Source organism: Ovis aries, chromosome X (genome assembly GCF_016772045.2).
Source record: "Ovis aries strain OAR_USU_Benz2616 breed Rambouillet chromosome X, ARS-UI_Ramb_v3.0, whole genome shotgun sequence".
NCBI lineage: Eukaryota > Metazoa > Chordata > Mammalia > Artiodactyla > Bovidae > Ovis > Ovis aries.
In genome coordinates, this window is record NC_056080.1 from 23,188,482 (window position 1) to 23,210,193 (window position 21,712).

A 21,712-nucleotide genomic window follows, 5' to 3' on the forward strand; every position below is an offset into this window, starting at 1 on the left:
ATAAATAATGTTGCTTATTATGTACTCCAAACTCATTCAACAAAAGTTTATGGAGCCCCTACTCTGGGCCAACATTGTTACAGCCGCTAGGGATATAGCAGGGAACTAAACTAACACCCTGTCCTCACGGAACTTACCTTCTAGTGTGGGAAGATAGAACGCCCAATAGTATGGTCATGGGCTCTCAGAGTCGAACACGACTGAGGCAACTTAGCACATGCGCCCAGGGCAGGTGGTAACATGTATTGTGGAGAAAAATTTAACTGTGTAAGGAGGAAAGGACTGAGGCAACTGGGGGTTGCTAATCTCTATAGGATTGTTAGGGAAGTTCTCAATATTGAGAAAAGACCAGAAGAATATGAACAGTGAGTCATGCAGGTAGGTGGAGGAAAAGCATGCCATGCATATGGGACAGCAAGTATGAAGGGCCTGAGAGAAGAGCTTGCTAGACACGTCTGAAAGGAATTGCAAGGAGCTGGTGTGGCAAGCGATGAGTGAGCAGTGGGGAGAGTGGTAACAGGGAAGGCAGTGGGGGGATACCACCTGTGAGGGGCCATACAGACCATTGTGAGGACTTTGACTTCAATTCTGGGAAACTGTCGAGGAGTTCTGAGCAGAGGAATGCCATGATCTGACTTAAAGCAAACTACTTTGACCCTGTGGTGCAGGCAAAAGACCTGGCGGTTTGACTAACAGGACAGTAGGAGAGCTTATGAGAAGTGGTTAGATTCTAGATGCAATTTTTAAGCCAGAACTGATAGAATTTGTTATTCAGATCGTTGTTTACCTAATGTTATTATATACAGTGAATGGCAGAGGGATTCCTTCCTGTCGTCATTGATTCTGAATTGGATTCTAATACATTTAAATTACTCACTGAAAAATAAGTAATTTTCAAGGTAAATATTAATAATTGCATAGACTCCTTACCCAAATCACTGGTTCTTCCTAAACATAGACTTAATGGCCAACTCTTGTGCCATACAAAAGACACAAACCATCTGCGGAACCACCCTACCCCACCCAACACACACACAGCATAGCACTGTCCTTGCTTTTAATAGGTTTTTGAGGGGAAAATGACTTGTGTTCCACTTTAAGTTCACAGTCTAGCTGATGAAGTAAAATTCCTGGACACAGAGACACACCACAGACTCCTACTCCTACTGAGAGATCCCTGAAAGTCATGAGAATCACAGCTGGAACAAACCATTGTCTCAGATGGGTGTGTGTTCATCTATATGCAGGTGTGTTGAAGGGATGGCAGGAAGTAATTAACAACTGCTATACTAATTTTAGTCTAAACATGTACATAAGTGGTTAGAAAAGGCAAAGCTGAGATGATTGCATAGAAAAGGTGAAATGTAAGCTAGGACTGGAAGGATTGGTAGGCTACGAATAGCTGGAGGTGCAGAAGCAAAAGACATTGTTGAGTTTCTTCTGCGCCTTACCCTTTCGCTAGACAGTCTTATTTAGTGATGCTCTATTAGAGAAACATCCTTAGGAAGCTGTGTCATTTCTACTCTGAAGCAGTAAGTTGAAGTTAAACCGTTAGAGTAAACTAATCTTTGGTTTGATTAGCTGTGAGACCCCAGTTTAGTGGTGTCAGACTCTGCTCTTCTCTTTGGATTATTATAGATCGAAGAAAATCTTCTTGGGCAAATCTTTTTTTTTTTTCTTTAAAAAAATAATTTATTGGTTTGGGATCACAAAATATAGGGAAGACACTAAGTGATGCCTGTGACCCCTTGGCTGAAATTTCTCTTCCAGAGACACTTTTGGGCGTTCTTTCACATCCTAACAGCTGCAGAGTATAGTATCTGACCACGTGGGAAGCTTGAACAGACACCCTTTAAGTCATGGGGGTCACTTCCAATTAAGTCTTCCAGCTCACTTCTGCCAGTATTGCAACTGCATTGGTTGTTCCAACTGTTCATGTCTTAAAAATCTCACGAACCAGTAGGCTGCAGACCAATGATGCCTGCACAGCCCTTAGAACTGCCTACACTGACTAATGTCCCTCAGCTATACCCAATCTGCTTGTGGCACCTGCATGGCAGCCCCTGGGGGCCCCCACATCCTAGGGTGGCAATGGAGGAAGGGCAGGCCAGGCCAAGCATGAAGAATAAACAGTCAGTTTTATTGGGCTCAGACTGGGAATCCATGAGGACCTCTGTGAATTTGTCAGTTTTCTTCTCAGTGTTCTTTTCAGCCTGCTTCCATAGCCTCGTGAGCTGCTTCTTTTTCTGATAGTGGATCTTGGCTTTCCGCTTTCTCCTCTCCTCCAGTGTGGCCGTTAACCACCTGGTACTTCCAGATAACCTCATGAGCCAGGCGCCCTAGGTAGGCAAACTTCTGAGTAAGCTTCAGACACACAACCTTGAGGGCAGCAGGAACCACCATCCGCTTTTTCTTGCCATAGGGTCGTGGGATCAAATCAAACACCTTGAGGCGCTCCAGAGCAGCCTGGCCCTGCTTGGTCTTGTGGGGCAGCATGCCTTGCACTGTCTGGCGGAAGATGCGGCTGGGTTTTGGAAGTGCCACAGGAGGGGTTGGTGTTCATCCGCTTGGGGAGAAAACCCAGGTACTTCAACTTACTTCTGTAAAAATTACCAGAAATGTTGATGAAAGGCTAGGTACTTCAACTTATTTCTGTGGCAATTGCCAGAAATACTGATGCCCTCACAGCACACGACCACAGCCTTCCAGCCTAGAAGCACCTGCTTGGCCACAATGGCCTCTGGGGAGCCCAGGAGATGGCCTTGGCTATCGAGCACCAGGACCTGCCCTTCCACCATCTTTGGTAGCCACCTGGAAAAAGAGGGCAAATTTAGAAATTAAGAACAAACATAGTGGTAGTATGGTCCACATCCTGTCCTTTGTTTTTATTCTTACACTTGTCCTTCCACCAGTCTTCCCTCCCAGCCTCTCTGATTGCACTCAGCTCTCCTATAACTCCATACATGTGTTTCTAAAAATTACCAAGTTATGTAAAAAAACAACCAGATGCTTTATGGAAAAGATACATGGGTTAGAAACCCACCAAAATTTCATCAGTGACTCAAACAAGAATATCAGTTCATGTCACTCACTCAGTTGTGTCCGACTCTTTGCGACCCCATGAATCGCAGCACACCAGGCCTCCCTGTCCATCACCAACTCCCGGAGTTCACTCAGACTCACGTCCACCGAGTCAGTGATGCCATCCAGCCATCTCATCCTCTGTCGTCCCCTTCTCCTCCTGCCCCCAGTCCCTCCCAGCATAAGAGTCTTTTCCAATGAGTCAACTCTTTGCTTTAGCATCGTTCCTTCCAAAGAATACCCAGGACTGATCTCCTTTAGAATGGACTGGTTGGATCTCCTTGCAGTCCAAGGGACTCTCAAGAGTCTTCTCCAACACCACAGTTCAAAAGCATCAATTCTTCGGCACTCAGCTTTCTTCACAGTCCAACTCTCACATCCATACATGACCACTGGAAAAACCATAGCCTTGACTAGATGGACCTTTGTTGGCAAGGTAATGTCTCTGCTTTTCAATATGCTATCTAGGTTGGTCATAACTTTCCTTCCAAAGAGTAAGCGTCTTTTAATTTCATGGCTGCAGTCACCATCTGCAGTGATTTTAGAGCCCCCCCCAAATAAAGTCTGACACTATTTCCTTTCCATTGTTTTCCCATCTATTTGCCATGAAGTGATGGGACCAGATGCCATGATCTTCGTTTTCTGAATGTTGAGCTTTAAGCCAATTTTTTCACTCTCCTCTTTCACTTTCATCAAGAGGCTTTTTAGTTCCTCTTCACTTTCTGCCATAAGGGTGGTATCATCTGTATATCTAAGGTTATTGATATTTCTTCTGGCAATCTTGATTCCAGCTTGTGCTTCTTCCAGCCCAGCGTTTCTCATGATGTACTCTGCATATAAGTTAAATAAGCAGGGTGACAATATACAGCCTTGACGTACTCCTTTTCCTATTTGGAACCAGTCTGTTGTTCCATGTCCAGTTCTAACTCTTGGATCCTGACCTGCATATAGGTTTCTCAAGAGGCAGGTCAGGTGGTCTGGTATTCCCATCTCTTTCAGAATTTTCCACAGTTTCTTGTGATCCACACAGTCAAAGTTTTGGCATAGTCAATAAAGCAGAAATAGATGTTTTTCTGGAACTCTATTGCTTTTTCCATGATCCAGCGGATGTTGGCAATTTGATCTCTGGTTCCTCTGCCTTTTCTAGAACCAGCTTTATCATCTGGAAGTTCACGGTTCACATATTGCTGAAGCCTGGGTTGGAGAATTTTGAGCATTACTTTACTAGCATGTGAGATGAGTGCAATTGTGTGGTAGTTTGAGCATTCTTTGGCATTGGCTTTCTTTGGGATTGGAATGAAAACTGACCTTTTCCAGTCCTGTGGCCACTGCTGAGTTTTCTAAATTTGCTGGCATATTGAGTGCAGCACTTTCACAGCATCATCTTTCAGGATTTGAAATAGCTCAACTGGAATTCCATCACCTCCACCAGCTTCGTTCGTAGAGATGCTTTCTAAGGTCCACTTGCCTTCACATTTCAGGATGTCTGGCTCTAGGTGAGTGATCATACCATCGTGATTATCGATCGTGAAGATCTTTTTTGTACAGTTCTTCTGTGTATTCTTGCCACCTCTTCTTAATATCTTCTGCTTCTGTTAGGTCCCTACCGTTTCTGTCCTTTATTGAGCCCATCTTTGCATGAAATCTTCCCTTGGTATCTCTAATTTTCTTGAAGAGATCTCCAGTCTTTCCCATTCTGTTGTTTTCCTCTATTTCTTTGCATTGATCGCTGAGGAAGGCTTTCTTATATCTCCTTGCTATTCTTTGGAACTCTGCATTCACATGCTTATATCTTTCCTTTTCTCCTTTGCTTTTCACTTCTCTTCTTTTCACAGCTATTTGTAAGGCCTCCCCAGACAGCCATTTTGCTTTTTTGCATTTCTTTTCCCTGGGGATGGTCTTGATCCCTGTCTCCTATGCAATGTCACGAACCTCTGTCCATAGCTTATCAGGTACTCTGTCTATCAGATCTAGTCCCTTAAATCTATTTCTCACTTCCGCTGTATAATTATAAGGGATTTGATTTAGGTCATACCTGAATGGTCTAGTGGTTTTCCCTACTTTCTTCAATTTGAGTCTGAATTTGGCAATAAGGAGTTCATGATCTGAGCCACAGTCAGCCCTGGTCTTTTTTTGCTGACCGTATAGAGCTTCTCCATCTTTGGCTGCAAAGAATATAATCAATCTGATTTCAGTGTTGACCATCTGGTGATGTCCATGTGTAGAGTCTTCTCTTGTGTTGTTGGAAGAGGGTGTTTTCTATGACCAGTGCGTTCTCTTGGCAAAACTCTCAGCCTTTGCGCTGCTTCATTCCATATTCCAAGGCCAAATTTGCCTGTTACTCCATGTGTTTCTTGGCTTCCTACTTTTGCATTCCAGTCCCCTATAATGAAAAGGACATCTTTTTTGGGTGTTAGTTCTAAAAGGTCTTGTAGGTCTTCATAGAACAGTTCAACTTCAACTTCTTCAGCGTTACTGGTTAGGGCATAGACTTGGATTACTGTGATAGTGAATCGTTTGCCTTGGAAACGAACAGAGATCATTCTGTTGTTTTTGAGATTGCATCCAAGTACTGCATTTTGGACATTTTTGTTGACAGTGATGGCTACTCCATTTCTTCTAAGGGATTCCCGCCCACAGTAGTAGATATAATGGTCATCTGAGTTAAATTCACCCATTCCAGTCCATTTTAGTTCGCTAATTCCTACAATGTTGACGTTCACTCTTGCCGTCTCCTGTTTGACCACTTCTGATTTGCCTTGATTCATGGATCTAACATTCCAGGTTCCTATGGAATATTGCTCTTTACAGCATCAGACCTTGCTTCTATCACCAGTCACATCCATAACTGGGTATTGTTTTTGCTTTGGCTCCATCCCTTTATTCTTTCTGGACTTATTTCTCCACTGATCTCCAGTAGCATATTGGACACCTACTGACCTGGGGAGTACCTGTTTCAGTATCCTATCATTTTGCCTTTTCATACTGTTCATGGGGTTCTCAAGGCAAGAATACTGAAGTGGTTTGCCATTCCCTTCTCCAGTGGACCACATTCTGTCAGACCTCTCCACCATGACCCTCCCGTCTTGGGTGGCCCCACACGGCATGGCTTAGTTTCATTGAGTTAGACAAAGCTGTGGTCTGTGTGATTAGATTGAGTAGTTTTCTGTGATTATGGTTTGTGTGTCTGCCCTCTGATACCCTCTCGCAACACTTACCGTCTTACTTGGGTTTCTCTTACCTTGGGCGTGGGTTATCTCTTCACGGCTGCTCCAGCAAAGTGCAGCCACTGCTGCTTACCTTGGACAAGGGGTATCTCCTCACGGCCACCCCTCCTGACCTTGAACATGGAGTAGCTCCTCTCGGCCCTCCTGCACAACCACTGCTCCTTGGACGTGGGGATATAGGAACCTAATGAAAACAGAGGTGTGATGTTACATATCTTTAATAGCTAAGAAATACATAAATACTACAGTAAATGCAGCATTTTACCTTGCAAAAGACTTGAAGTTTGCTTGTGAAAGTGAACATCAGAAAGGTTGCAGCTCACGAGTCATGGTGAAGTGGTGGAAGGAAGGTTATCTGAAATAGGAAGGAAAATTATACAAACACCAGATTTGAGTTAGTGTAGCTTACTACACACTCAGTGAACAGGGGTAGCTGGTCAGTGTTTGAGGGGTGTATGTACATGTGTGTTACGTATATTCCTCTGTGGCTTGATTCATCTGGATGCAGTTTTCTGCATTTACCTAGTGTTTCTTACAGACAGAATCCTGTAGAAACAGATATAAAATTCACATTATTTCCTGATATATCAATGGCATTGGAATTAATTCTCATTTTCAAAGTAAACATTGTAGTGGAACCAACTGTTCCCTGATGATTAACTAGCACCTTACATTCCCGCTACTTTATTATTCTTTCCTCATTTTCAATTTGTGCAAAATTATTCTTATTTTTATAAAGATCAATTGGAACATTTGTCAACCAAACAGTTACTGAATATTGTCTCTCTCCATGCTGCTTGTCTGGGTTGTGGCAAGTAAAATAGGTTTTGAAGCCATGGTTTCTGCCCTTAAACAGCTTCAATATAAGGAACCAACCAGAGAGATTTGAAGTAAAACAAAAGTTCTTAAAAAGTAACAGTATATTATAGAATTAATACATTAGTGCTAAAGAGATATGGTAAACTAAGGCTCCTTAGAAGATAAAAATTTTCAATCTAGATCTTAAAGTTACAAACATATATTAGAGAAGTAAGGGAATCCCCTTACTAGAAAAGATATGGGAATCCCGAAGGTGTTTTTGTTTCCTCTCTCTCTTTTTTTCATTCTCATGCTCCAGCCCCCAAGTGATCTTATGTTGGCAACAAAAGCTGCAGTGGTAGTCACCAAGAGCCAAAACACTCAACTCACGTCTCCCCTTCTTAAGAAAGAAAGGAAAGAAGTAAAGACCCAGCTTTCTGGCTAGCTGCTGGGAACTAAAAGGTACCAGGGAGATCACAGACAAAGACAGCTTCAGGGAAGGTGACCTCATAAACTTGTCGGTGAACTTTGGGTCTCATACCCCAATCTGGAAGGAAAGGATCTGAGCCTAATTAGCACATCAAAAACTTTCAGAACTGAAGTAAAAGACCACAACCCAGATTGACTTCTGCGTGGTGTACACATGGGACAAATATAACAAGTACTGCCACAGTTTTGAAAGGTGAACTGAGATCAGGCCCACAGTCCAGAGAAAGTGGGTTGGAATCCATAACCCAGACCTAATGAAGTCAGTTGCCTGCTAAAACAAATACATCAACAGTTATCCATAGAATTTAAGTAACACCCATAGATTCATGCTACTCAAAATGTCCAAAATTCAGTTCAGAACTACCTGGTAGAAGAAGAAAAAGCACAGCTTGCATGGGGCAGGGCGGGGCAAGGGTCAGAAATCAAAAGTCAAGATTTAAATGATGCTGTTACAGTTATATGACAGAAGAAATAGATGTAAAAAAGAGAGCCACATGAATATATTAGAACCAAAAAATATAACCAAAGTTTAAAACCTCATTGAGTAGGCTCAATAGCAGAATGGAGATGACACAGGAAACTGCCAGTGAACTTGAAAGTAGATCAGTACAAATTATCCAGTCTAAAGGAGAGGTAGAAAAAGACAAAGGGGTTAGGCAGAACAGAGCCTCCAGGACCTGTGGGACAATAATACACAGTCTAACATTCACATCATTGGAATCCAAAAAAGGAGGAGAAGCACCAGGCTGAAAAAAAATATTTGAAGAAATAATGTGAACCTTTCCCAAGTTTGACAAAAGACAAATTGACAGATTCGGAAAGCTCAGTGAATCCCAATCAGGATAAACCCTAAGAAATTCACTCTGGAACACATCATCATCTAAGAGTGTGTGTGTGTATGTGTGTGGTGTGTGTGTGTGTGTGTGTGTGTGTGTGTCTGGAACACATCATCATCTAAGTGTAGGGGGGGGGCTGGGGGGGGGGGCAAAAGTTTTAAAAACCATCAGAGAAAAATGATGTTTTGTAAGAGTACATGGATTCGATCCCTGGGTTGGGAATATCCTCTGGAGGAGGAAATATTAACCCGCTCTAGTATTCTTGTCTGAAAAATCCCATGGATGGAGGAGCCTGGTGAGCTACAGTCTCCAGGGTCGCAAAGCATGCATAAGGGAAAATGATTCAAATGATGACATATTTCTTATCAGAAACAATGTGGAGGCCAGAGGAAGTAGTACAGTGTTTTTAAAGTGCTAAAAGATTATCAACTCACTGTTTTTATCAAGCCCCCCCCAAAATCTTTTGCAGTGAAGGTAAAAGAAAGACATTTTCAGATGAGGGAAAGCTAAACGAATTCATTGTCAGCAGACCTACTCTGAAAGAATTGTTGAACTAAGTTACTCAGACAGAAGGGACATGATCCTGGAAAGATACCTAGAACATCAAGAATGAAGGAAGAGGGCTTCCCTGGTGGCCCAGCAGTAAAGAATCCGGCTGCCAGTGCAGGAGACACAGGTTCAGTCCCTGTTCTGGGAAGATCTCACATGCCATGGGGCAACTAAAACTGTGTGCCATAAGCATCTAGCTTGTGCTCTCGAGCCTGGGAGCCACAGCTACTGAGCCCATGTGCTGCAGCTACTGAAGCCCACACGCCGTAGAGCCTGTGCTCTGCAACAAGAGCAGCAACCGCAGTGAGAAGCCCAAGCACTGCAACTGAATAGTAGCCCCCATAGTAACAAAGACCCAGCACAGCCAAAACTAAATAATTAATTTAAAAAAAAGAAGGAAGGAAAAGGAAATGGTAAATATAATAACTACTTTGCTTGAGTTACTTGAAATATTTTTGATAGGCGAAAGCAAAAATTATAGCATTTTCTACCAGTTTTCAGTGTGTAGGTCTAATTTATGAGACAACTACAACATCAAAGGAAGGAGGGAAAAGGGATCTATGTGGGTTTTTACATTCCATTTACATGGTAAATTTTTAATTCTAAAGTATATATATTGTCATCCTTAATGATGAACTTTACAAAGAGATGTTGTCAAAACCACAATTAATTAAATAATAAAAAGATGTTGGAATAATCCCAAAGAGGGCAGGAAATAGAAAAGAGAAAGGAGAAGCAGAGCAAATAACAAAATGGTACACCCAAATCCAAACATATCAGTAACTTCTTTAAATGTTCTAAATGTGTTTATACCAATTAAAAGATAGAAATTATCAGAATGTATTTTTTAATGATGCAAGTATTATAAAATGTCTTCAAGAAACTAATTTCAAATATAATGGTATAGGTAGATTAAAGGAGAAAATGGCAAAAGATATACCATGCAAACACTAATGAAAAGAAAGAGTGGCTATGTTAAAAGCAGAAAATTAGACTTCAGAGCAAAGAATATTACTCATGATAAAGAGCTAATTCACTGAGAAGAGAAAACCACCCAAAATCTGTATGTACCTAACAACAGTGCTTCAAAATGGTGGCACCTGAAGCAAAAAGTGACAGAATTGAAAGGAGAAATAGACAATCCATAATTATACTTGGCAACTTGTGACACTCCTCTTTCAGTAATTGATAGAAATACTGGACAAAAAATCAGCAAGGATATAGAACTGACAACCAATGGGATTTAATTGATATGTACAGAACACTCCACCTGTCGATAGCATGATCAAGATTCTTTTCAAGTGTACATGGAACATTCAATAAGATAGACTATATGATAGACTATATTCTGCATCATAAAAACAACCTTAATGAATTTAAAATAATTGAAATCATATGAAGTATATTCTGAGGCCATAATGGAATTAAACTAGAAGTCATTAAGAGAAAAGTAACCAGAAACTCTCTAAGTTCTTGGAAATCAAACAACACACTTCTAAATAACCCAACGGTCAAAAAAAGGTCCCAAGGAAAATTAGGAAATATTTTGAACCGAGTGAAAATGAAAATGCAACATATCAAACAATGATTGAGACAATATATACTATGGTGCCTACTGTAATGCAGAGTAGACCAATTACCAATATTTACGCATCATAGACACACAAAATCTGTAAAATACTCAAGTAGAAAGTGTCAACGGATTGTTTATTGACCCACTTGGTAATATAAGTCTGTTCATTTGGCAGTTAACTATGAAATAATCATGCTGTCAGAGTCAGGTGAGGTTCAAAGGGGAAAAGTAAAAAACTGTACAGTAGGATGATGCACCTAAAGCAGTGCTTAGAGGGAAATTGACAGCATTAAATGTTTGTATTAGAGAAAAAGAAAGGTGTCAAATCAATGTGAGTTTCCACTTTCAGAAAATGTTTTGAAAAGCAGAGCAAAATAAGCCCAAAACAAACAGAAGAAAAGAGATAGTGAAGATATATTAGTTAAATTGAAAGAATAGAACAAATCAGTGAAACAAAAACATGAATATTTGAAAATATCAATAAAATTGATAAGCATCTAGCAAGGCTGACAGAGATTTTTAAAAAGTAAAGATACAAATTAGCCATATCCAGAATACTAGGCCTCCGTAGATTTTAAAAGGATAGGAGACTACTAAACATATTTGACAATTTAAGAGTAGTGGACCAATTCCTCAAAAATTGAAAACTATAAGAATTCATCCAAGATGAAATGGATTACCTCAATAGTCCTATATTTGTTAAAGGAAGTAAATTCATAATTGAAAAAAAGTTAAGTTGGAGGAATCAATAATCAATTGTAAGACTTAAAGCTACAGATATGAACAGTGTAAAACTGGCAAATGGATAGAAACCTAGACCCACAGAATAGATAGACTCAAACAAGTTTGGCCATTCAATTTTTAACAGCAATTCAAAAGAATTTAATGAAGAATGAATAGCCCTTTCATCAACATGTAGTGTTGGAAGAAGTTGGACATTCACATGCAGAAAAAATAAACTTTGAGCTAAAATCTTACCTTATACAAATATTAACAAAATATATCACAGCTCTAAGTGCAAAACTATAAACTTTAAGAAGTAGTACATAAGAGAAAATCTTCATGACCTCAAATTAGGTGAAGAATTCTTAAACATGAGATAAAAATGATCAATTTAAAAACGGAAAAATCACTTGAACGTCATCAAAATAAAAACTTACTTGAAAAGACACTATTAAGGGATAGAAATGACAAGTCATAAACTTGGAGGAAATGTTTACAAATCACATATCCAACAAGGGACCTGTGTCTAGTATATATATAAAGAACTCTCAAAACTCAGTTAAAAGAAAACCACTCCAATTTAAAAATAAACAAAAGACTTAAAAAGATTCTTTACCACAGAGAACATAAGGATGACAAATAATGAAAAGTTGTTTCATTATTAGCATCAGGGAAATACAAATTGAAACCTTGGCAAGATAGCACTCCATACTTACTGGAATGGTTAAAATACAAAATACTGACAGTACCAAGTGCTTGTGAAGATGTGGAACAACATGCTTACTTTGCTGATGGAAATGTAAAATGGTGCTGCCAGTCTGGAAAACAGTTTGTTTCTCATAAAGATCAATGTATACTTTCTGTATGACCTGGGAATCCTCTTGGGTATTTACCCTAGAGAAATGAAAAATTATAACCATGTAAAAATCTGTGCAGAAATGTTTCTAAGGAACTGAATTCATAATAGCCCCAAACTGGAAACAACTCCAACACACTTCAGTGGATGAATGAATAAACTGTCATGCTTTCATACCATGGAGTATTACTTAGCAATAAAAAGGAACAGACTACTGATAACATATAGCAACTTAGATGGGTCTCAAAGCTATTATGCTGTGTGAAAAAAACCTAGACTCAAAAGACCACATAGTGTTTAATTCCATTTAAATGGCATTGTTGAAATTTCAGAACTGTAATGATGGAGAACCAGTAGTTGTCATGGATTAGAGAATGGTCTGAATATAAATGGGCAGCAAAAGGCAGTTTTGGAACTGTTGTGTATCCTAGTTGTCATGGATGTTACATGTGTTAAAAATAATAGAACTATGCTATATATACTCTCCCAAATTAATCTCATTGTGAAATTTTTTAAAGTAAAAATGAAAGAAAAATTTCCGTGGCCTGGTGATAACATATAACTCTACTTCAAGGATGTTGTTTAGTTGATAAGTCTTTTCCGACTCTGCAACCCCATGAACTGTAGCCCACCAGTCTCCTCTGTCCATGGGATTTTTCAGGCAAGAATACTGGAGTGAGTTGCCATTTCCTTTTCTAGGGAATCTTCCCTAGCCAGGATCAAATCAGCGTCTCCTGTTGGCAGGCAGATTCTATACCACTGAGCCACTAGGGAAACCCAGGGATCGAACCTGTGTCTCCTGCATTGGCAGGCGAATTTATTTACCACTTCAAGAGTAAATCTTTTCAAATACAGGGATATATGTGGAGACATAGAACTAAGGGAGCTCCTTTTACACAAGTTAGATAAATTAAATATCTGGCACTGAGGTTACATGACAATAAGTCCCAACTCCTGCCACTTGTAAACACAGTTCACATAAATATAATAGATATGTGATTGAGAGCCCCTGCTATGCTTTTTGTCAAGGAATCTGCACAAGGAGAAAATATCAGCTGTGAAAAAAATCTCTTTTGAGGAACAAGACATTAATATTCTCATTTTGCTAAAGTAAAAACAAAGAAAGGTCTTTCCTAAGCCCAGCTTTTGGGATGGGATAGATTTGGGAGTGTCAGGCCATATGCAAGTTCTAACTATTTAAATAAAAAAGTAAAACCTTGAAAACATGACAGAGTTTTGAATAGGAAACTCTGGATTTTAGAGCAGCATGTTTTTTGTTTTTAAAAACAATAGTAGGGGACTTCCCTGGTAGTCCAGTGGTTAAGAATACACCTTGCAATGCAAGCAATGCAGTTCTATCCCTGCTCAGGGAACTAAGATACCACATGCCTCAGAGCAAGTAGGCCCTCGCGCTATAACTACTGAGCCCCGCAAGCTCTGGACCCCATGTACCACAGCTAAGACCTGATGCAGACAAATAAATAAATATTTTTAACATAATTATTAAAAACTATGATAGACCTCAGGAAGCTCTATTTTCTTTTAAGCAGTATAGGCATGTATTTGCTCATAGTTACCATTCTTCTGTCTTGTTTATTGAGGGATACATAGCTTCATGGAGAGCTGATTTGTTCTCTCTTTATCTCCCCATTGCCAGCCTTCCAGAACCCCTTTCACACATGCCCTTCCTGTCAGGTAAAGGTGATCATTTAAAAACAAACAGACCACAAAAAGAAGAGCATAGATTCGAAATTTTTGTAGTAATAATTGAAAATGTAAATTAGTTTCAATCATGTTCCTTTTGTTCTCCTGGTTTGAAATTACTGGTTAAGGTTATTTTACATTCACAACTCTTAAACAGTGTTTCTGAGTGAGGTGAAATAGATTACGGTGTAGTCATATTGGTGGGCAGGACCTCCTACAGGCCTGTGCATGACTGAATGCTCCAGCTGCCTCCAGACTTCTGCCCACTTAGTGCCAACTTTAAAGGGGGACAATATTCCAATAAATATGCTTCATTTTATTTTATTTTATAATGGTTATGATTTACACTGTTCCATATCCCTGGTGGCTCAGATGGTAAAGAATCTGCCTGCAGTGCATGAGACCCAGGTTCAGTCCTTGTGTCGGGAACATCCCTATAGAAGGGAATGGCAACCCACTCCAGTATTGTCTGGAGAGTCCAATGGAAGAGGAGCCTGGTGCGCCACAGTCCATGGGGTCGCAATCAGTCGTCACGACTGAGGCGACTTAGCACACACGCATATTAGGCTTAGCAAATCCATATCTTTATCTTCAGCTGATATATGAATTTGCCCTTTTCATTTCTTAACAAAACTAATGGGCCTATTTGGAGAACCTAGGACTGTAGCTCCTACATTCTGCATATACATCCTGGGATTTTATTAGAATTTGAAATTGTATTCTATGGGTGAGGGCCCTGACCTTATTCAAAGATACCACTGGAGTATTTCTTTTATCTGTTTTATTTATGAGATTGCTCTGTTTAAGTTCATGTATAACAATAGTTCAGTTGCTGAGAAAATGTTGGTAAATCAGTCACCTGGGCAGATGAAATTCACAAATAATGAGAACTTAAATTTTTAACCAGTCATCTCCACTTCCCATCCAAGTCTTTAGTATTGCTTAAAAAAAAAAAAAAAAAACTTTGGCTGATTTCATGCTTTATTTACTTGATACTGGAACAGTGTTTATTGAATACCTACTATATGCCAGTACTATATTTCAGGAAGATGTGTTACTTTTTCTCACTTTGCTGGTTGAAAAACTGCTGAGAAGTGAACTGGCCCAAAGCCAGAAAGGGGAAGAACAAGGAAGTGAACCAACTGCATCTGAATAATTGAGCACCACAGTGTGTATATCGGCGGTGACTCAAGTAACATAGGTGAGCGTTGACAAGTGATTTGAGAGAAACAGACCTGCTGGAGTTCAAATCAAGATACTTCTGTTATAGTCTTCAAGGATTACAGAACAAGTGGAACCAGCAGGAATGCAGAAGAAAGAAGATACTTTTTCATATCAGTGCCGCCTGCTCAGGACGCAAAAGAACCAGGTGTAACATAGGTTTAGGAACTAATGATTCATTGTTAATCCTTGAACTTTCTGTGCAAACCCCAGATAGAGTATGATAAAGTATGTGAGTTAAGACAGAAAAACAGTAGAATAGCATCTCAGTCTGTTGCATCTGGGATGAAGCCAATCCCAGGAACCTGAGGACAGTTTTTAAAGGGGGAGAGAGGACATGAGTGGGATATATTATCAAAGGACACCCCATGATGTGAGACCTAGGTGTATAGAGCCTGGATAGGATTTTTGTTTCTGTTTTTCTCATTTTACCAGATATAATTTCCTAGATTGCAAATCTTTTTTTATTTTATTTTTTAAGTTACAGGTAATTACTAGTTTCCTTCCTTTTAGGAGATAGTAGTCAACAGAGAACACATTGATGACTATTCATTTTATTCCTAGGAAAGTCCATTAGCCAGTTTGTGTTTTGCTTGTTTTGACACCTCTGTATGGAATGGTTTGGTTTCCTGTTATAAGTAGAAGGTGGCCTAGGTAAAATGAAAGTGAAAGTGAAGTCGCTCAGTCGTGTCCGACTCTTTGCGACCCCATGGACTGTAGCCTATTAGGCTCCTCCGTCCATGGGATTTTCCAGGCAAGAGTGCTGGAATGGATTGCCATTTCCTTCTCCAGGGGATCTTCCCAACCCAGGAATGGAACCCTGGTCTCCCGCTGAGCCACCAGGGAAGCCCTTTGGCCTAGGTAAGCTTTCAGTAGAAAAGACCAGGTCTTGAATACAAGCAAGCCTCGTTTCTAATTAAACAAATGTCTAAGACTGTAATTTCTAATGCACTGTAGAAAGAAAGGGCAAAGAACAGCCAAACTAGTTTTTATTGGCTCTGTTTTTGTGGTTCTAATATAATTCTGGCAAGTTGGAAGAATTTAGAAGAGGAATTAGTGAATTACATGTGCATGTATATTAGTACCCTTCCTTTGTTACTTTTTTTCATTGTCAAAATTAATTTACTGACATTTGTAAAGTATAACTATAGTGACTTGTTACTGAATAGGTTCTTGTACAAAACATCAAAAACAAAATCATAAGACATCTACCATGTGTTTTTTGGATGTGTGATGAGTTTTAGTACCCAAATTAGCTACCTGAAATTTCCTATAGAAATTCCAAACCATATCAATAAAAGAATTACTTCTTCTTATCTTGTATTTTGATAATGCCTGGTTAGCATGGGGAGTCTATGGCCTTAAAGCCTAATGGCTGTGTTAGATGTAAGATATATGGATTTATTTTCGTTGACTAAGACGACGAGAACAGCATCACGGCCAAACGTAGTCTGACTAGTTGAACTGAATAGTAACAAGAAGTGAATCTTAACTAATGAACTAGGAGAACAAGGAGGGCATAAATGTTAAGTCTGTTTATACCCAATGTATTTCTCTCTTCTATGGTGGCATCAATTATAAGACATACCACTGATTTAGTAACAGCATTTCAGAGGAAAAGAAAAGTTTCAGCAAAGACAACAGTTCATAAGACAAATCTTTGTTTCAGAAACATTCAAAGTGCTGAGAGGTGTCTTAGAATCAAGCAAGAGTGTTATTGAGTATAACACTTCAATGATAACTAAGACAAACTGAGTGCTTACCATGTGCCAGACTATACACTTGTGCTATGCTAAGTCGCTTCATTCGTGTCCAGCTCTGCAACCCTACAGACCATAGCCCGCCAGGCTTCTTTGTCCATGGGATTCTCCAGGCAAGAATATTGGAGTGGGTTGCCACGCCCTCCTCCAGGGAATTTTCCAAACCCAGGAATCAAACCCATGTCTCTTACATCCCCTGCATTGGCAGGTCCTTTACCACCAGTGCCGCCACTTGTGCCAGATACTTCATATGCATTATTCAATTTAATCCTCACAACAGTCGCATGGGTCTTTTACAGATGAAGAAACTGAGGCTTGGAGAGGTTGGTCATCCTAGGACTTCACCTCCAATAAATGTCACAGCCAGGATTTGAAGGAGAGCCTGGCAGACTCCAGAATCCACACCATTAACCACTGTTGGGTGTATTTACTGTTTATCATTAAGATGAGACCTTACACCAGAAAGAAAAATTGAAAGTAGTCAGTGAAGTCCTCTCCAAAATCTGCCTCTTCGACTTCTGTTAAAGTAGTAACTGACCTCCACCAATAACAAAACAAAAAGCACTCCACCCTTTCTTGAATATTCCTCAGCATCATTTTTTAAGTTTACTGTTATGTGAGCCTGTGATATTCTGTGACTATCATTTTAAAACTGCATTTGTAGCTACAATTTCTGTCTTCTAATAGCTTATAAGGTGTATTAACCTCATTATAGGCTTATATACAGAGACAGTAGAAGAAAGACAAGACTCAAGATATATTAAGGGTTTTTTGTAGCTAAATTCAACCCCCCAAAAAGATGTAAAGCAAACATATGCTACTGTTGGAGGCACTGATTTTACATATGAGGAGGTGGAGAGTGTAGTTTTCAATGCCTTGTCTAAGATCACATATCTGCTAAATGTTAGAGGCGGAATTTGAACCCATACTGGTTCCAGAGTCTGTGCTGTTAACAACCACACCATACTTGCCTTATCTCATATTTTCACATTTAACCACTTACTGCTTTGCTTAGAACTTTTCTTCTAAAGAACTTATGTTTTTGGCGTCATCCTCCCTATTCCAGGATCTTGGGGGTCCTGAGGTATTTATGATAGGATGTCTATCCTCAAGGAGATTACAGTACTTTAAACAGAACTATCGGGATTTCCCTGGCAGTCTAGTGGTTAAGAGTTCACTTTCCCATACAGGAGGCAGGGGTTTGATCTCTGGTGGGGCACTGAGATCCCACATGCCTCACGGCCAAAACACCAAAGCGTCAAACAGAAGCAGTGTTGTAACAAATTCAATAAAGACTTTTAAAATGATGCACATCAGTCCGAAAAAAAAAATGATGCACATCAAAAAAATTTTAAAATAAACAGAACTGCTATACATTAGTTGCAAAGAGATTAAAAGCAAGGAAATACTTTATCCTATTTCAGCCTATAGGAGAGATAGAAATCAGGTCTTCATTTTTTTTACAGTGATTGGTACTGAAATCCTACCACCCTTCCTTTTTAAAAAATTTGCTTACTTAATCAGTGACTTTTACTTAGAATCATAAGAGTATATTGTTTGGCCTTGGCTCTTGAATGAAGTTCACAAAATTAAAAAGGGGAAAAAAATGTCAAGTTCTTGCAGGTGCCTACTTGGTTTACTTCAGGAAACTTCCCAAAGACAAGTGTTCATAGCTAAGAAAAAGTTAAAAGACTCACTACCAGTTAGTTAGCACTCACTGTATGTCAGGTAGTGTCCTAAATGTTTCACACATATTATGTCATGTAATCCTGGTAACAGTGCTTTGATGGGGTGCATCCCCCCCCATCTATTTACAAATGAGAGGAGAGGTTACTTCATTTCTCCAAGCCTCAGTTTTTCAATTTGTAAAACAGAAAAGGAAAGCTTCTTTATGTTCTAAAAGGAATTTCTAAACCCATAAAAATTTTTTCTGAAGTGTGTGCACAGAGATCTGTGTGGAACATAAACTTTTAAGAACTTAGATTTTTATATCTTTCTGCTCAAAGGTGCATTTTCTGAAAGGTGCATCTTAGAATGAAGGTGAGCAAAAATTAGAAAATTAAATTGACACAGTTAGACTTTAGGTCCCCAGTTCAACCATGATACACATTGGAAAACTTTTGATTTGGCTTGGTCAGTTTCTGCTTGCAGTCTGCACCTCCAGCCCCCAAGCCAATGCCCTTTGCTTTGGCCCTGTGCTCCTGCCACTTCTACTCATGGTGGGCTATGCCCTAAACATGGTATCACTGTAGCCTAATAGTGTGAGTGAGGTATCAGGTGCTTATAATATACTGCTTCTCTGGTGCACTGAGTATTTCAGGTTGAAAACTAGCCACAAAAGAGCTGATTAACACACAGAATGACGTTGTTGAAAGTGTATGAATGAAAAGTGGCATATTACAAAGATCAAGGGGCTTGGACATTGAAAACCTGGGATCAAGTCTTGGCTCTGCCCCTTACTAGTTGCATGACCTAGGGCAAGTCCCATAACCTATTTGAGTCTCAGCTTCCTTATCTGTAAAATGAAGATAATCAGAATGGCTAGTTCATTTATTGAAGATCAAATGGGAGAAAGCATAATGCTGGGGAGATGGAGCTGAAAACTGGAAAGTGTCAAATGCATATTAACACATCATGCTAAACTTCTTCAACCCTCTCCTTTAGCACAGTGATTTAACACATTGATAACATTTGGGAAATCTCTGTTCACTTTAAATAGCATGCACATATGGACTTTAAAATTGTACCTCAGATAATCCTATACCAGCATTTCAGGCAAAGATTTAAGATGCCATTTGGCAATAAAAAATATTGATTCTAGTCACTAACTGTCATTCTAGTTTTGACTCCACTGGTTTTTCTAAGAGGTTTGCAAACTGGCCATTAGTGCTCTATTCACTGACCAGATCTAGGATCATGAACAGGTGACTTCATCTTTGATGAGCTCTGTCAAATAGGGACAATAATTCTAACTTCCCACTTACCTGACAGAGCTTTTGTGAGGACTGAATGCTTTGAAAAGCCTAACATTATTATATAAATGCAAGGGACACAAATTTTAAAATGAGTATAATCATCTGAGATCTCTCTGTAGTGTAAGAATTAAAACACTCAAATAATTCTGTTAGGAAATGCAAGATAAACATGCCATTAAAAAGTTACAGAGAGCGGCTACTGTGAGAAGCAGGTAGATAAATGGAAATTTCCACATTTGACTGCAGTGTAGTGTTGGAAAAGTCACACCCACACCAGGCTATAAGCTCCTGCAATCTTATCCTATTTCTCTTTCTCTGAGGTAGCCTTAGCAGCTGGAATAGTGCCTGGCCTATTTTAGATGCTCAATTTGTTGAATGAATGGACAGCAGTCTTTCTTATGTGCTTGGTGGCTAGTGGTGTGAAGGGAGGCTGACTTTGGCTTGGCTTGGATCAGCTATGACAGCCTTCTCCTGTTTTGTCCATCTGAGGCAAAACTTGTTCTGAGATGTCACCTAAGCCAGAGTACACCTTAACAGCCAGGTCAAATTACACAGTTAAGTTTTTGTCCTAAATGCTGCATCACTTTATTTACAGTAGCCATGTATATTTATTTTATTTTAGTAGCTGTTGATATTGCTCATCATAGACCCTTTGGTGCCAGTTAATAAGAATATTAGAAAGCTGACCAAACATTCTAGATTTCAATTTTGCCAGATTTTTGTGCATGAGTTGGGAAGTGGTAGAGAATTTTTATTTTAGCCAGATTAGATATATTTGGGTGAATGTGCCAGGGAAAGAAAGTCAAAGTAGTTTTCAGTTCAGTTTAAATCTAGAAAGAAACCTTAGAAAACTCACTAATCTAGGAAACCCTTTTATCCAAATAAGATTTCATGCAGAATTCCCAACTATAAAAAAGATGAGATTTTTTATAGCTTATAACTTATTTTTCAGTGAGAACACCAACTGATATGTTGGGATCTTACACATCTTAAAATTTGAGAGGTAATACATGTGAATACATGAATTTTTTACAGTGAATATATAATCAGTGAAATCAGAATCAAAATTTGAGAAGCCTCCAAGGCACGTGAATTGAACATACTTGAAAACCACTGATCTTGCCCTACTCATTCTTACTATAGATATGGAGGTTGAAACTGTAATCTGCAGAACCTCATTCTGTCTCCACATTTTGCTTCTTGGTGTGGTGCTGTTAGTAACATGAATGAATCTGAACAAAGTTAACTACCTCAATACTTCCAGATATCAAGGGTTTCTCTCACTTACATAAATGTTTCTAGGCCATTTTATAGCTCCAGTGAAATCCAAAGTGGCTTACCAACCTTATTTTTATATTATTATTTCTTCTGGTTAGAAATTTATATTTCTCATTGTGATGTTAATACATGATTATATGTAGCATGGGGGCTAACTGAAATCTTTTGGGGTTTTTTTGTGGGGCTTTTTTGGCATGAGGTTAACCTTGAAATATGGCATTTAAAAAAGGAAAACTTCTGAAGAGAGGGCAATAAATTCAAGGTAGAATTGTCCTCAGTCCCAGTGAAGACAACATGACCAGTATTTCGATATTTCAACATCTGTAGCATTAAAGCCAGCCCTGTTTCCTAAGATGGAAATTGCCATGTGCAGAATGACTTGATAGAAAATGGTGTACATTCTATATAATCTTCTAACAGCAGAACGCGACCAGTGGCACTCCCCTAAAAAAAAATAAATTACCCGAAATTTGCAGCACATTCATATTCAATTTCATCACAGCAGATGCTCATTAGTTTGTTGTTATTAATTGGTATTCACTTTAGGTTTTGTTTAAAATGAAGATAATAATTAGGTTTTAATTACTGCATCATTCATGGAGGGGGGGTTGTCTGGGGAGAGGCAAAGAGTGAAATGCCTCT

The 21,712-nt window shown here is 39.3% G+C and overlaps 1 protein-coding gene and 1 pseudogene across 2 annotated transcripts in view; one reads left to right on the forward strand and one right to left on the reverse strand.

Annotated features, from left to right (window-relative positions):
• LOC114111500 (putative ribosomal protein uL13-like) overlaps positions 1 to 21,602 on the reverse strand; it is a 47,841-nt pseudogene extending 26,239 nt beyond the window's left edge.
• POLA1 (DNA polymerase alpha 1, catalytic subunit) overlaps positions 1 to 21,712 on the forward strand; it is a 291,633-nt gene that overhangs the window by 196,898 nt on the left and 73,023 nt on the right. The window lies entirely within an intron of this gene.